Source organism: Ambystoma mexicanum, chromosome 8 (assembly GCF_040938575.1).
Source record: "Ambystoma mexicanum isolate Mex_15411 chromosome 8, UKY_AmexF1_1, whole genome shotgun sequence".
Classification (NCBI taxonomy): domain Eukaryota; kingdom Metazoa; phylum Chordata; class Amphibia; order Caudata; family Ambystomatidae; genus Ambystoma; species Ambystoma mexicanum.
The window spans coordinates 522,690,340-522,705,589 of NC_090929.1; the positions used below are offsets into that span (position 1 = coordinate 522,690,340).

A 15,250-nucleotide genomic window follows, 5' to 3' on the forward strand; every position below is an offset into this window, starting at 1 on the left:
TTAGCTTCAGGTCCCACTTGTTAGACAATCCTGGCTACGGCTCTGCCACTTAACAGGGCAGGGTGCAGTGAGAGGCCAAGGTAGAGCTGTGCTGCCAGAAAAGACCAGCATCACGTGAGCTGACCCCCAGGGGCGGTGGAGGCAACTTGGGCTTACACTAATGGATTCAACCCACGTTGACAACATTCTGAGTGGTTTTCAATGGAGGACTGCGTTCACAAATGTAATAAACTGGAAAAACATCGCTGCAAGTTAAGTGTTCACCCCAGACATCTGTGTTCCGACTCTATTTACAGGTACAAACCCCTAAAAGGCAGAGGTAGGCCATAGTCCTTCTAAAGTGATATATTGATAATTGGATAATAATATCGCTATCACCACCATGTTCAGGGAAGGACAGGGCTGGTAGCACCCTACGAAATGATAGCTTTTAACACCACAGAGCTTCACCCGGGGGTGCTAAGTGGCCTTTTCCTTACATAGATCACAAACTGAAGGAATCTGACATGGGGAGCCATACGAAGACCAGATATTATTATAATTAGTAGAGGTTTTTTATTGCTACTGCCCAATTTAATGACACTATATGTATGAATCAATGAAGGATGAAAGTCCTAAGTCAGTCCTGCAGGGTTTGGTTCAAACCTGTTAGTGAAGGCGGCCTGAAGCTCTCTGAAGTGAACGCTTAACTCCCATGATATGATATGACATGGCATTTATTAAGTGCCTATACACGTGTGTTTCAAGGCCCGTTGAGGCAAGGGAGGGGGGACACAGGGAAGACAGACAACAATCTTACTAGGCCAGGTGTCTTTCAGATCACGCAAGTGCAAGGGAAGGGGGAAAGAAGAAAAGTGCGAGGTGGGGAGGGGAAAGTGCAGTACATTGGATAATAAAATAACAAGATAAAGAAAAGAACGGCCAGCTGATGGCAAGTGCAGGGTGAGTGCAGACATAAGTGCTGGTGGGGGGACTGTAGGGATACAGAAAACAGTCCCCGGGTGCAGGGGTTGCCAGGGAGGCAGTGCAGGCGTGCAACTAGCAGGGCTTGGGCCCGAGATCAGATGGGTGGCCAGGTGACCAGTGCAGTCTCAGTATCATGGAAGTGGTAGGTGTGTAGCACTACTGCGCAAAGGTCACTACGTTCTAATTTTCAAGTCACAATATCTTTCAGTGTTCGAAAAACAACCATCCAGATCTGTGAATGGAGATTTTTATTGTGTTCGCAGCCGACACGTGTTTCGACCGAAGGGTCGTCCTCAAGGCTGTTACAATAGTAAATGAAAAAGTAATGTCAAAGAAAAAAACACAAACATAACACAATTAACGCGTGACAAGAAACAAGTCAAAAAGCAAACCATAAGTGAAAACCAAAATTAGAACGTAGTGACCTTTGCGCAGTAGTACTACCCACCTACCACTTCCATGTTTATAACTGTTGGAGGAACTAGGGGGTACCTCCTGTGGAGTATTTGCAGCATGGGACAATTTACACTACAAGCAAGTTGAGTGCACCCCACTATTGTCATTTCCCCTTATTCATTCCTCAGTTTCAGTATCAGCCAGGTCTTCAGCAGTGGAGAAGGGGAGAGAAATCTGAAGCAAAGAGGAAGGTTTTAAGATGTTTCCGGAACCGAAGATGGTTCTCCTCAAGTTTCAGGGAGGCAGGGAGGCTGTTCCAGAGGGAGGCCCCAGCCGAAGAGAGAGATATACAACCAACTCGTTGCTTGGAGAACCGACTGACCCTGAGGGAGTTGGAGGCGGATGAGTGAAGAGGTCAAGAGGGAAGATATTTAGGAAGAGAGTTGAAGGTATTGAGGCCGCAGAAGGCCTCGTGGGCATGCAGAGGGTTTTTTCAACTTAATTCTCGCAGACACCGGGAGCCAGGGGAGAGATTTCAGTCCTGGAGAGATATGATCCCTGGGTTCGAGGCCAATGACAAATCTCACAGTCCTGTTCTGGATGAGTTGCAGAGGGCGTAGAGTAGAAGCAGGCAGATTTAGAAAGAGGCTGTTTCAATAGTCCAACCTAGAGAGAACCAGTGCTCTAGAGACAGTGAGCTTCTGGGGGAAGGAGCGGAAAGGAAGAATACCTCTGAGCAGGTGCAGCTGGTAGTGTGACTTCTTAGAGACGTCAGAGATGTGAGGAGAGAAAGAGAGGGTGGAGTCGAAGATGACCCTGAGTTTTTTAGCCTTGCAGGTGGGAGCAGGAAGAGGGCCAAGATAGGCCGGCCAGAGAGCTACAGGAAAGGAGGGAGTGGCTGTGGCGATGAGGAGAATCTCAGTCTTACTGGCATTAAGGCAGAGGTCATTAGCAGCACACCACTCCTGGATAGCAGACACACAGTCAGAGATGAGGGACGGAGAAAAGGTGACTGAAGGTAGCCTGAAAATGAGCTGAGTGTCATCTGCATAGCAGTGAAAGTTGGGGCAGAGAGCGGCAATGCGGTGGGCAAGGAGTGACAGGTATTGGTTGACAGCCAGGGAGAGAGGTTAGACCTTGGGGGACACCACAGGTAGAGAAGAAGATTGCAGAGAGGAAGGACCGAATTTGGACCTAGGAGGGTCGGTCAGAGAGAAAGGAAGTCAGCCACGCCACGGCCTGACCGGTGATACCTAGGTTATCACAGAGACAATTTAGCAGGATGGCATGCTTGACAGTGTCAAAGGCAGAAGAGAGATCAAGCAAGATGAGGAGACAGGGGGTGTTAGAGTCAAGGTTGGAGAGCAGGTCTTCACGGATGTTCAGGAGTGCAGTTTCCGTGCTTCTGGCAGTTCTGAAGCCAAACTGATGTTCATGAAGACAGACAACAGATTCAGTGTGGAGATTAAGCTGGGAGATGGCCAGTTTCTTCAGGAGCTTGCCCAGGAAGGGAGTGATGGAGATTGGGCGATAGTTAGCCGGGCAGGAGGGATCAGCAGAGAGTCTCTTAAGAAGAGGGTGCACAAGGGAGTGCTTCAGGGGAGATGGGAAAACTCCAGTGGCGAAGGAGTGGTTGCAGAAGTCAGCCAGGGCAAGAGCAAGGGTGTCAATGTGGTCCTTGATGGTTTTGGAGGAACAGGGGTGAACCTGCCTTTAGGAGACTTTCATAGATCGGACTTGTCTAGAAACCTTGTCTGCGGAGAACAAGGGAAAGGCAGTGAAGGAGGGAGAAGAGGTGACTGGAGAAGGGCCAGAGGAAGAGCAGGGAGTATAGGGAGGGAAGGGAGAGGAGGGGAGTGGGGACAGGATGTCCTGAGTTTTAGAGATGAAGTGAGAAGCCAGTGCCGTGCAGAGGGCCTGGGAAGGGAGAGGAGTGGTAGAGACTGAGGCAGGATTGGCCAGTTCCTTGCAGATTTTTAAGAGTTCAGCCAAGTTGTTAGATGCCGCTGAGACGTGGGCTTGGATATGAGCTCTCTTCTTGGTGAGGACAGAGACCCGGTATTGCCTTTGGAGCAGGCGGCGGGCCAGTTTGTCAGAGGATGTACAAGAAGCATACCATTTCTTCTCGCCCATCCTGCACTTGTGTTTAAGGGTGATGAGGTCTGAGTCGCACCAGGAGTCGCACTTTGCTCTGGGCTTCAGGCGGATCCTCATGACAGGGGCAAGGATATCAAGAGTATCAGATATAGCAGAGTGATGCATGGAGAGGGCTGTGTCAGCCAAAGGGGGATGGGGTGGGGTGAAAAAGTGGTGCGAAAGCCTCAACTGATACGTGCTTCATAGGTCGGATGATCAAGAAGGTGGGTGGCAGTGATGGAAGTGGTTTGGCCTGTGGGGTAGAGAGGGTGAGATTGGAGGAAAGGAGAAAGTGATCACTCCAGGAGAGAGGAGTGGTGAGAGGGACAGAAAGGGGAAGGTCAGAGGAGATCAGAACATCCAGAGTGTGCCCTGCAGAGTGAGTCGGGCCAGAGGGGAGAATAGTGGGTGAGAGAGAGTCGCAGAGGTCGCGAAAGAGTCCAGAGGGAGGACAGGAAGCATCCAGGTGGATGTTGAAGTCACCAAGCAGGAGGAGTTGAGTGGTCGAGGCCAGGAGTGAGGAGGAGTGGTCCGCCCACTCAGAGAGGAAGGAGGAAATCTGACCAGGTGGCCGATAGATAGTAGCCACAGTAAGGGAGTGGCTAGGAGAGAGAGATAGCCTGCAGACAAGGCATTCAAAAGAGGAGTAGGCCTGTGTAGGAATGACAGAGGCAGGAATCCACTTGGGCAAGATCAGGGCTGCACCCCCTCTGGAGCAGTTGGACCTGGGCATGGAGAGGATCTTGTAGCCATTAGGGAGGAGCGTGTAAAGCTTGTGACAGAGCTGGCTGTGAACCATGTCTCGGTGAGTCTGAGGACATCGAGGTCAAGTTTTTCCAGAAGGTGGCAGATGTCGGAAGAGTGTTTGACAGCTGAGCGAGAGTTAAGAATGGCAATGTGGAGAAGGTTGCCATCCTTGAAGGACTTCCGGGGAGGGGTACAGATCAGAGGTATGCCCTGCAGAGGTGTGGAAGGAAACCGAGGGGGGGCAGAGAGGGAATGAGAGGGCAAGGTAGCCAAGGAGGAGGCAGCAGGGGGAGGCGAGGAGGCCGTGGAGGGGGGAGAGGGGACAGCAGGAGAAGAAAGGAAATTGATGAGGCACAGGAAGCGTCTATCAAAGAGGTGAAGGTTGGCCTGAGGGCCTTGGACCAGGATGATCCCATTTGAATACCTTAGAGGAAAGGAAGGAGGCCAGGAGGGCATCCCACCGGGTGCCACCATTAATGGAAGAAGAAGAAAAAGGAGAGAGCACAGAGACCATATGTAGGGTCCATAGGTCTGGCGAGGGAACGACAAAGAGGATGTCGGTGAGAGTTTCCTTGGAGGAGGCACTGGTATAGGTGTCAGCGATAGGGAGGCCTGGGTTGGAGACCAGGATATCCTTTTTCAACTTCTTCCTACCATGAGTTACCTTCATTGCCTATGGATGTTAGAATAAAGTAGTAATATGTTGCATCACCTTTCAGAAGTCGACAGGCTAAGTCAACCCTGCTAGGTTTTGAACCTGTGTTCCGGATAACCCTCAAAGTGGCACTCAGCCCAGTGAGCTAACTCAATAGAACAGGCTTGCTCCTAGGAGTCAGAGGTTGCACTGGGCCTTCTCATGCTGGAAGCTTTGTTTTGAAGCTCTAATTATTGGAACAAAGGAATAGGTCATTTGTAATTGGCTCCGGAAATTGTCATGCATTCTTTGACCCCTACCTTTTGTGGACACTGAATGATGGAAGATAGGCTGTTCACCATCATACCACAGTTTATAATGTTATATATCTGGGAAAGGCAACCAGCAGCTTTCCATATATTTTTGCCTACAACTTCCACGATCCCTCACCCTTGACTCTGCTGGCTATGGCTGATAGGAATTGCAGGCCACAATATCGGGAAGGCTGTCGGTTGCCTACTCCAGATCTTAGATTATAGAAAAATGGTGGGAACGATCACATTTTGAATAGTACAGTGGAAACAATATCTGACTCCCTTAGAGAGCTGGTGATGAAAAACACTTTAAAAAAGTGGGGTCATACCACATTAAGCAATGCCCTGACATTCGCCATGATTACATGCAGCAGGGCCTGCTTTAATGTGCATACATAAATAGTTTGATTTACATAGTTTAGCAGATCTTGGTGTAAAACCTCCCAACCTCACATTTGGCGAAAAGCACTGTTCTGCAATTGCCATAGTACTTTTTCCAGGAGTTAGCAACCTTTGTCTCTACAGATGTTTTGGTCTACAACTCCCATTATACTTTTACAGCATAGTCAATGAGGCGGGATCATGATATGAGGTGATGTGGCATTTATAACGCGCCTATACACAAGTATTTCAAGGCGCGCCGAGGCATGGGATGGGGAACAGAGGGAAGACAGAGACAACGATCTTACTAGGCCAGGTGACATTGAGATTGCGCAAGTGCAGGGGAGGGTGGGAAGAGGAAAGTGCGGGGGAAAGGGGAAGGGGGCAGTGCAGTACATAGGATAACAATAAAATAAATAAAAGACAATAAATAAAAGAAACAATAAAATAAATCAAAACAATAAATAAGAAGTGTGGCCCGCCGGTGGCAAGTGAAAGGGTAAGTGCAGACATCAGTGTGGAGTGCTGGAAGGGGGCTGTAGGGATACAGAAACAGTTCCCGAGTGCAAGGGTTGCCAGGGGGGCAGTGCAGGTGTGCAACTGGTGGGGAGGGGACCAGGTCATGAGATCAGAGGGTAGCCAGGTAACCAGTGCAGTTTCAGTCTGGAGATCAGCAGGGGAGAGGAGTAGAGAAAGCAGAAGCAAGGAGGAAGGTCTTGAGGTGCTTCTGGAACCGGAGATGGTTCACCTCAAGTTTCGGAGAGGCAGGGAGGCTGTTCCAGAGGGAGGCCCCAGCAGAAGAAAGAGATCTACCACCAACTCGCTGCTTGGAGAAGCGACTGACCCTGAGGGAGTTAGAGGCGGATGAGTGAAGAGCTCGAGAAGGGAGATATAGTTCAAAACATCTGAAGAGCCACGAGTTGCAGACCCTTTACCTATTTAAATATGTGTCTGTTTGCATTAGGTATCATGTAGGTCTCATGTTATAATAATTAAAAAAATATCTTTTTCAACTCTTACTTCCTGCTTTTGGTTTTGGCAAATTCTTGTGGCGCTTGCAGAACAAAATTGCAGAAACCATTGTTAGAGAAGAGAGTGAGAGGGAATGGGGATCTAAATAGGGAATATCTGGTTGGCATAGCAACAGGCAATGCCATGGCATGAAACTTCCAAATAAATACAATCTCTTTTTCCAAGCTCCTCCACAATACTACCCTATGAGAAGTTCCCTAACAATATTTGCTTCAGTCGGAGCTTTGTAAAAAGCAAGTCGGTGCTGGGCTTCCATATCCCAGCTGCGCAGTGATTTCACATTGGACTATTTTGGGCAATTGTTCGTGGACAATTTGGCTATTTTTGGGTTCTGTTTGACAGCAGATCTTTTTTTGGACCTCCTGAGGTTTCCTTTCTATAAACACCCACCCACCACAGGCCATCTCCCTTTACCCTCGTCCCCACTCTCTCTACGCCCACCCATTCCACTCTCTCAGCCCACACCCTGTTACGTGTGCTGGTTGGGCTTTGATAAGTCATCCTGAGGCTGCGTTGTTCTTCATATTTATTTGCTCCCAACCAACTACCATCATCCACCCACACTTTCTCAAACACCACCCACTCACCACCCTTACCCACTCTACTCCCACCCTCTCATCCTACCACCTCCTCTACTTCCACCCATCTAATCCCAACCCTCTCTACCCTCACCCACCCACTCCTCACTCTTTCTGCCCTCACTCACTCACCCTAATCCCACCGCCTATCACCACTCACCCACCCTATCCCCACCCTCTTTACCCCCACCCACCTGTCCTACCCTCATTCTCTATTCTAACCCACCCACCTGCCCCAACTCTCTCTAACCCTTCCCAACCTGGACCCACTCTCTCTACCCAAACATCCACCCTACCCCCCACTCTCTCTAACACCACCCACCCAATCCCCACCCTCTCTACCCTCACCCATCCAATCTCCATTCTCTCTACCCCTACCCATCCGACCCTCACCCTGTCTACCAGAATCCATCCCACCCCCCACACCTTCTCTACCCCAATAATCCCATTCTCTCTCCCCACACCAACTGAACCTCACCCTGTTTACTACCAACCACCCTCCCTAATCCCGTCCTCTCTACCCCCCCACCCTACCACACACTCTCTACCTCTACCCACCCACTTTACCCCACTCTCTCTACACCATCCACCTTAGCTCCACTCTCTCTACCCCACCACTCTCTCTACATCCACCCACTCCCTCGCCATTCTATCTACCAACACTCACCCTACCCCTACTTTCTCTACCTACACCAACCTACCCTAGCCCCACCCTCTCTCTAATCTCACTCACCCTACCCCGCTACCCCCACTCGCTCTACCCCACCCAATCACCACTCTCTCTACCCTATCCACCAACTCTACCCCCAACCTGTCTAGCAGCGAAACACACACCCAACTCATACCTTCTCTACACGCACCCATCCACCCTACCTCCATTCTCTCTTACCCCACTCATCCACCCATACCCACCCTATTCCACACTCTCAACCTACCTCATCCCTCTCTTCCCCTATCCACCCAAACCCCACCCTATGCATCCCCAACTACCCAAACTCCACTCTCTCTACCCCGACCCACACTAATATGACCCTGTCTTCCCCAAAGACCCACCCTAATCCCACCCTCTCAACCACCACCTACCCTACACATGTCCTTTACCGCACCCACCCACCTTCCCCTGATCTCTCCACCCCAACCCACCATACCCCCACCCACCCAATCCCCACTGTACAAACACACACCCACCATACCTCCACCCGGATTATTACCATCCGCCCATTCACCCTATGCCCACTTTCTCTACCCAACTCTCTAAGCCTACTCTCACTACCCCATACAGATGTCCAACCACCACCGTCTCTACATTCAACCAACCCACCCGAACTCTATTTAACCCCACTGCACATCCTATTCTAACTACACTCTCTCTACCAACATCCATCCTACCAGACACCAACTCTCATGAACCCACCCACACTTCACCCACTCTCTCTACCCCTAAAAACCCTCCCTACACACAACCTTTCTACTCCACCCACCCATCTCCCATTCTCTCTACCCCCAGCCGCCCTCCTGCACTACCCCACTCTCCCCACCAAATCCCACTCTCTCTATACCACCATCCAACCACCCTACCCCCACTGTCTCCACCCTCTCATACCCACACCAACCATACCCCATGCTCTCTCTATTCCTACCCACCCACCCACCCACTCTACCTCCACTCTTTCTAGCAATACCTCCACTCTCTCTACCCTGACCCACCTTCCCTAGTCCCACCCTTTCTACCCCACCCACCCAACTCCCACACTCTCTATTCCCCACCAACCCTACCCCACTCTATTCCATCTGCCCACCATATCCCAACTCCTTCTACCCCTAACCCCCACTCTCACTACCAATTACCCCCACCCTATCTACCCCCACCTACCCTACCCCCTACTCTCTCTACCCAAACCTACTCACTCTACCTCCACTCTCTCTAGCCCTGCCCACCCACCCCATCTCCACTCTCTCTAGCCCTGCCCACCCACCCCACCTCCACTCGCTTTACCCCCACCCACCCTACATCCAGTCTCTCTAACCCCACCCACCCTAGCCCCACTCTCTCTACCCCATCCACTAGCCCAACCACCACTCTCTCGACATCTACTCCCTCCCTCCCCATTCTCTCTACTCTCACTCACCCTATCACCACTTTCTCACCCCACACCCACCTACTCTAGCCCCACAATCTCTACCCACACCAACCTACCCTACCCTAGCCCCACTCTCTCTAAATCCACTCACCCTACCCCCACTTGCTCAACTCCCACCCTCCCAATCCCCACTCCCTCTACCCCACCTACTAACTCTACCCCCACCCTAACTAGCACGACCCACCCACCCAATCCATACCTTTTCTATTCTCACCCATCCACCCTACCTCCATTCTCTCTTACCCCACTCACCCACCCCTACCCACCGTATCCCACACTCTCAACCTACCTCCTCCCTCTCTTCCCCCATCTACCCAATCCCCACCCTCACCCACCCAAACTCCACTCTCTCTATCCCAACCCACACTAATCCCATCCTGTCTTCCCCCAAAAACCCACCCTAATCCCACCCTCTCTACCACCACCCACCCTACACATATTCTCTACCACACCACACCCACCCTTCCCCTGCTCTCTCTACCCCCACCCACCATTCCCCACCCACCCAATCCCCACTCTCTCTCTACCAACACACACCCACCCTACCCCTGCTCTCTCTACCCCCACCCACCATACCCTACCCACCCAATCCCCACTCTCTCTCTACCAACACACACCCACCCAACCCCTGCTCTCTCTACCCCCACCCACCATACCCCACCCACCCAATCCCCACTCTCTCTCTAACCAACACACACCCACCCTACCTCCACCCAGACTATTACCTAACACCCACCCACCCTATCCCCACTTTCTTTATCCAACTCTCTAACCCTACCCTGCCCTCTCTAACCCACCCTAACTCCACACTCACTACCCCATTTCAGATGCCCAACCGCCACTCTCTCTACATCCACCCACCCCACCCCACTCTCTTTAACCCAGCTCTCCCACCCTATTCTACCTCCACTCTCTCTACCAACACCCACCCTACTGTACACCAACTCACTCTACCCCCACTTACCCACCCACCCTACCCCCACTCTCTTTGACCCCACCCACCCTACCCACACTCTATCTACTCCTACCCACCCACCCTGTCCACTACCTTTATACCAATACTCCCATTCTCTATGCTCCACCCACCCAACCTACCCCCACTATCTCACCCCCACTCACTCTACCCCCACTCTCTTGGACCCTACCCACGCTACCCCCACTCTACCCTTACCCACCCACCCTATCCACAACCTTTCTACACCCACCCACCCTACTCCCATTCTCTCTACCCCCAGCCACCCATCCACCCATCCACCCTACCCCCACTCTCTGCACCAAATCCCACATTCTCTATACCACAATCCACCCACCCTACCCCCACTCTCTCTACCCCCACATACCGACACCCACCATACCCCATGCTCTCTCTATCTCCACTCACCCACCCTGCCCCACTCTTTCTATCTACCCTCCAGCATACCCCCATTTCTTCTATCCCAAACCGCCACTCTCTCTAATCCCAATTACCCCCATTCTATCTACCCCCACGCACTCTACCCCCACTCTGTCTACCCACTCTACCTCCACTCTCTCTATCCCTACCCACCCACCCCACCTCCACTCTCTCTATCCCTACCGACCCACCCCACCTCCACTCTCTCTATCCCTGCCCACCCTCCCTTACATCCACTCTCTTTACCCCCACCAACCCTACTTCCACTCTATCTAACCCCACCCTCCCTGTCCTCACCCTCTCTACCCCTACCCGCCCAATCCCCACTCTCTATACTCCCACCTGCCCTACCCCAAATTGTCTACAACCACCCATCCTACCCCCACCATCTCTATCCCCACCCATCTACCCTACCCCACTCTATCTACCCACACCGACCTACCCTACCCTAACCCCACTCTGTCTACACCTACCCACCCTATGGGAGTAGTGGGGGTAGGGTGAGTGGGTTTAGAGAGTGGGGGTAGGGTGAGTAGGCACTCACCCTACCCCCACTCTCTAAACCCACTCACCCTACCCCCACTACTCCCATTCTCTCTACCCCCATCCACCCAATCCCCACTCTCTTTACCCTCACCCACCCACTCTACCCCACCCAGTCTAACACCACCCAGCCACCGAAGCCATACCTTATCTACCCCCACCCATCCACCCTACCTTAATTCTCTCTTAGCACCACCCAGCCCACACCAGCACTCTTTAAACCCACCCGCCCCACCCTACCATACACCACACTCTCTACCCCCACCCACCCTACCTCATTCACTCTACCCCCACTCACCCACCCTTCCTACACTTTCTGTACCCCACTCACTCTATCCTTACTCTCTCAAACACCACCCACCCTACCACCACTCTGACAACTCCAAAGCACCCTCCCTACCCAGACCATTTCTACTACCATCCACCCACCCTACTACCATTCTCCCTACCCCAAGATACCCACCCACCTTAACCCCATTCTCCCCATCAAATCCCCATTCTCTCCACACCACCATCCACCCACCTGACCCCCACTTTCTCTTCCCCTGTCACTCACTCTACCCCTAATCTCTCTACCCTCACCCACCATACCCCATGCTCTCTCTACCCTCCACCCACACACTCTACCTGCACTCTCTCTACCAATACCTCCACTATCCCTACCCCATCCACCCACCCTAGTTTCAACCTTTCTACCCCCACACACCCAACCCCCACTCTCTCTACCCTCACTCACCCTCATACCCTACCCCACTCTCTCTAGCCACCCACCATACCCCACTCCTTCTACCCCTAACCCCCACTCTCTGTAACCCCACCCACTTTAACCCCACTCTATGTACCCGCACCCACCCTACCCCACTCTCTCTCTCTAACCCCACCCGTCCAACTCACTCTACAACTACACAGTGATTTCAAACTTTCATAGAGTCTACCAAAGAATAGTGCAGATCCACTCTTTCCTCTTTCCTTCTTCCCTTCTTTCCCTAGTTTACATTCTTACCGAACATGCTTTCCATTTCCACCAAATACTTTAAAGGTTTGGGTGCACCCATGGCCATTATAAATCAGCTTTTCTATAAACGAAGCCTTGCAGATTTCTGGGAAATTGTTGGTGAATTAGGCTTTGTCCACCTGGCCACTGTTAGCCTGACAACGACGGATAAAATTAACCTGAGGTCTCCAAAACCTGAAAATCCTTAATCCCATGGTCACCATGGACACCCAACATATTTGCTGAAACCTACTGGGGTATATCAATATGTGTTCTTGATTTCTTTAATTCTAAAACGATGGCGCAGAAATGATAACGTTTCACACAGGTCGCACACATGTGAATAGAAATTGGCTGGCAGAAGTTCCGATTTATTTTAGATAGTGTATATGTAATTATATCAGGGGGAATTTCATGTCTAACAATGTAATCTAATATCTAGCCTTCGTCTCCAAGTCATTCTTATTTTCCAATAGTCAGTTTAATGCAAGGTGCTGATATCAAGATTTGAGTCTTTTTAATAAGTCCATCCAGCAGTGGATTTTTATTTCCCCTGTTCCCCCAGAACACTTTCTTGTACATGTTTCAGAATCTTAAAGTATTTTAAAAAGTTACACTTTGGCAGATTCAATGTAGCCTGGAGATAAGTGAATGAGATGACCGTGTTTTCCTCAATTAATACTTTTCGATGCGTTCTTTCTGAGTACATTTCTTTGTTTTTCTGTATCGTGTTTGTATTAATTCCCTTTGAGTGTTTTCAATGGACTGTGCAGCCAGAAGCAGCATGTGTGCCTGCTAAGAAACCACGCGTGCCCTTTCACTGAGATTGCCTCTAGGTCTAGGTTTTAGTATTAATTTAAGGCATTAACTTAAATCCTGCAATTCAGTAAGCATTATTTCCCTGGTTCCAAACCCCCTCACCCCAGATGTTTTATTTTGCAAGTATTCAAATGCATATCTATGGTTCCCCTTCTGTTAATGGCTCTAGTGGAGGTGTGTTTCTCTCTTTCTCTATTAAAGTGCAATATTTGCAAGTGCATTTCCTGTTCACATTCTACAAGTTGGACACTGGAAGGGTGGAAGGGTTACAGTGCTGGTTATTCTGTTCTTTCCTTTGGCGAGGGTGCCGAGGGTGCCATTCATTTCCCATTGACAATGGAAAACTTTGATATCAGGTTACGATTCTGTTTGGTGTGCTGTGGTACTGTGAATTCTCCTTTTGCGAGGGTCTGATGCATTATAATTCTGTAGGTTCATTTTCTCTAACAAGACCTCAGCCCCAAGGAATAATCATTGCCCATAGAAAAGCAAGGCCCCTGTAGGGCCACCCCACCTCCCAACATGCCATTATAATTTCAATGAACTGTGCACTAAGAGCGTCATTTGCACCACCCAAGAAACAATTTGCAGCTTTTAATCCAGTCTGTCAGTCCGTCTGTTTTCCTTCACAGATTTATAGTAGGTTAGGGTGAATTTAACGTTTTCATCTTCTTTATCCATACTCACCCCTGCCTCGTCTCTTGCCACTGTGACCAAGAGCCCTGCCATGCGCCCAGGCCCCATTTCCCTACATTATCCCATTCCACCAAAACGGGTCAAATAGTATTCAGATAGAGGATAATATATCTGTTTTATTTCATCAATATTACAGGTCTAAAAGACGTAACCAGTCATAGAACATTTATTACAAATAAATCACATAGGCATCGCTGTCCCTTTCCTTTGGTCAAAAGGTGGTAGGAGCTTTTTAACATTGACAAAGGTCCAGCAGCAAATATCTTATGAAGGTACTTTATACAAAAGATTGTTAAAACCATCGATTAGTGCCAGCTTGTTCATGTTTTTATGAACCCACTTCAAATATCCCTTGAGTTGCCCACATAATATTTCAAAGAGATTTAGTTCTGGAGCACAGGGAGGAGTCCGGAGCCAAAGAAGGCTCTGCCTCTCAATGAATTGTGCAGCAAAGCACACTTTGGATCCCTGTTGTGAATTATTTGTAGACTTCGGGTGTCTCCAGGATAAACCCTTTTTACAAGTGGGACCAACTTCCCACAAACAATGTGTTCCTTGAAGAAGACTCTGTCCAGTGACTTCAAAGAGGGCTGTTGGCCAAGAGCCATTCTTAGAGATGCTCCATGTCATGTCCCGGGATCAACCGACAACTGAAAGTCAAATAGAGTTCGCCATGCTTTATTTTGTAACAGACAACAACAATGCATTTTCACTGATCCTCCAGGGTGGGTCGTGGAAAATGTACAGCACTGTCAGGTTCATAGTCCTCAGTCCTTACCCCTCTCCCTAGATCAGCTGCACCTTACATCTGGGAAAGGGTCACTTACACTCTCTGGAATGTCAGTGTCCCACACTTCATTCCTTGCTTGGGTTAAGTTTTTATTGGTTGTCCTAGGAGTTGTCAGAATGTTGCTTTTCTGCATTAGCTGGCACTATCAGCACTGGTGCCGTGGTCATTTCAGCGGTCATTGTGTTTCTGAATTATTTCTGGTCTGTGCCTCTCGAGGGGCTCTTGAACTTTCTCTTCCAAATATGATAGACTGTAATGTGAGGCCTCTCCATCAGTGTGTAGTTCTCTATAGTACTGGGGCTGGGGGAACATTCATTTGCACTTTTTGGCTTATCTCTTCACCCTGTTATCTTCTCTACGTGTCCTCTTTTATTTGACATTCCTTCTTGCTCTACGTTTCCCCTTGCCTTTTCTATCCCTCCTCCCTCCCCTGTGCATTCTCTTTTCCTTCCTTCCACCTGATTGTCATTCTGCCACACTGTCTCCTTCCGTGTCATCCTGTTGCCACTCCTACTCATTCTTTCTTAGCCCCCCACTGTTCCATGAATTCATCCTTCTGCCCCAGCCCCCCCAGACATCTCTCTCTCCTTATTATCTCCTGTGGTCTCCTCTCTCCCCAAATTGCCTTTAATGCCTTTCCCTCTCTCCACCTCAATCAGCCACTTCTCTTTCTCTCTTCACCACTTCTCT

The 15,250-nt window shown here is 50.1% G+C and overlaps 1 protein-coding gene across 3 annotated transcripts in view; it reads right to left on the minus strand.

The window, feature by feature from the left end:
- MMEL1 (membrane metalloendopeptidase like 1) overlaps window positions 1–15,250 on the minus strand; it is a 1,408,056-nt gene that overhangs the window by 180,030 nt on the left and 1,212,776 nt on the right. The gene's annotated exons all lie outside the window — the stretch shown is intronic.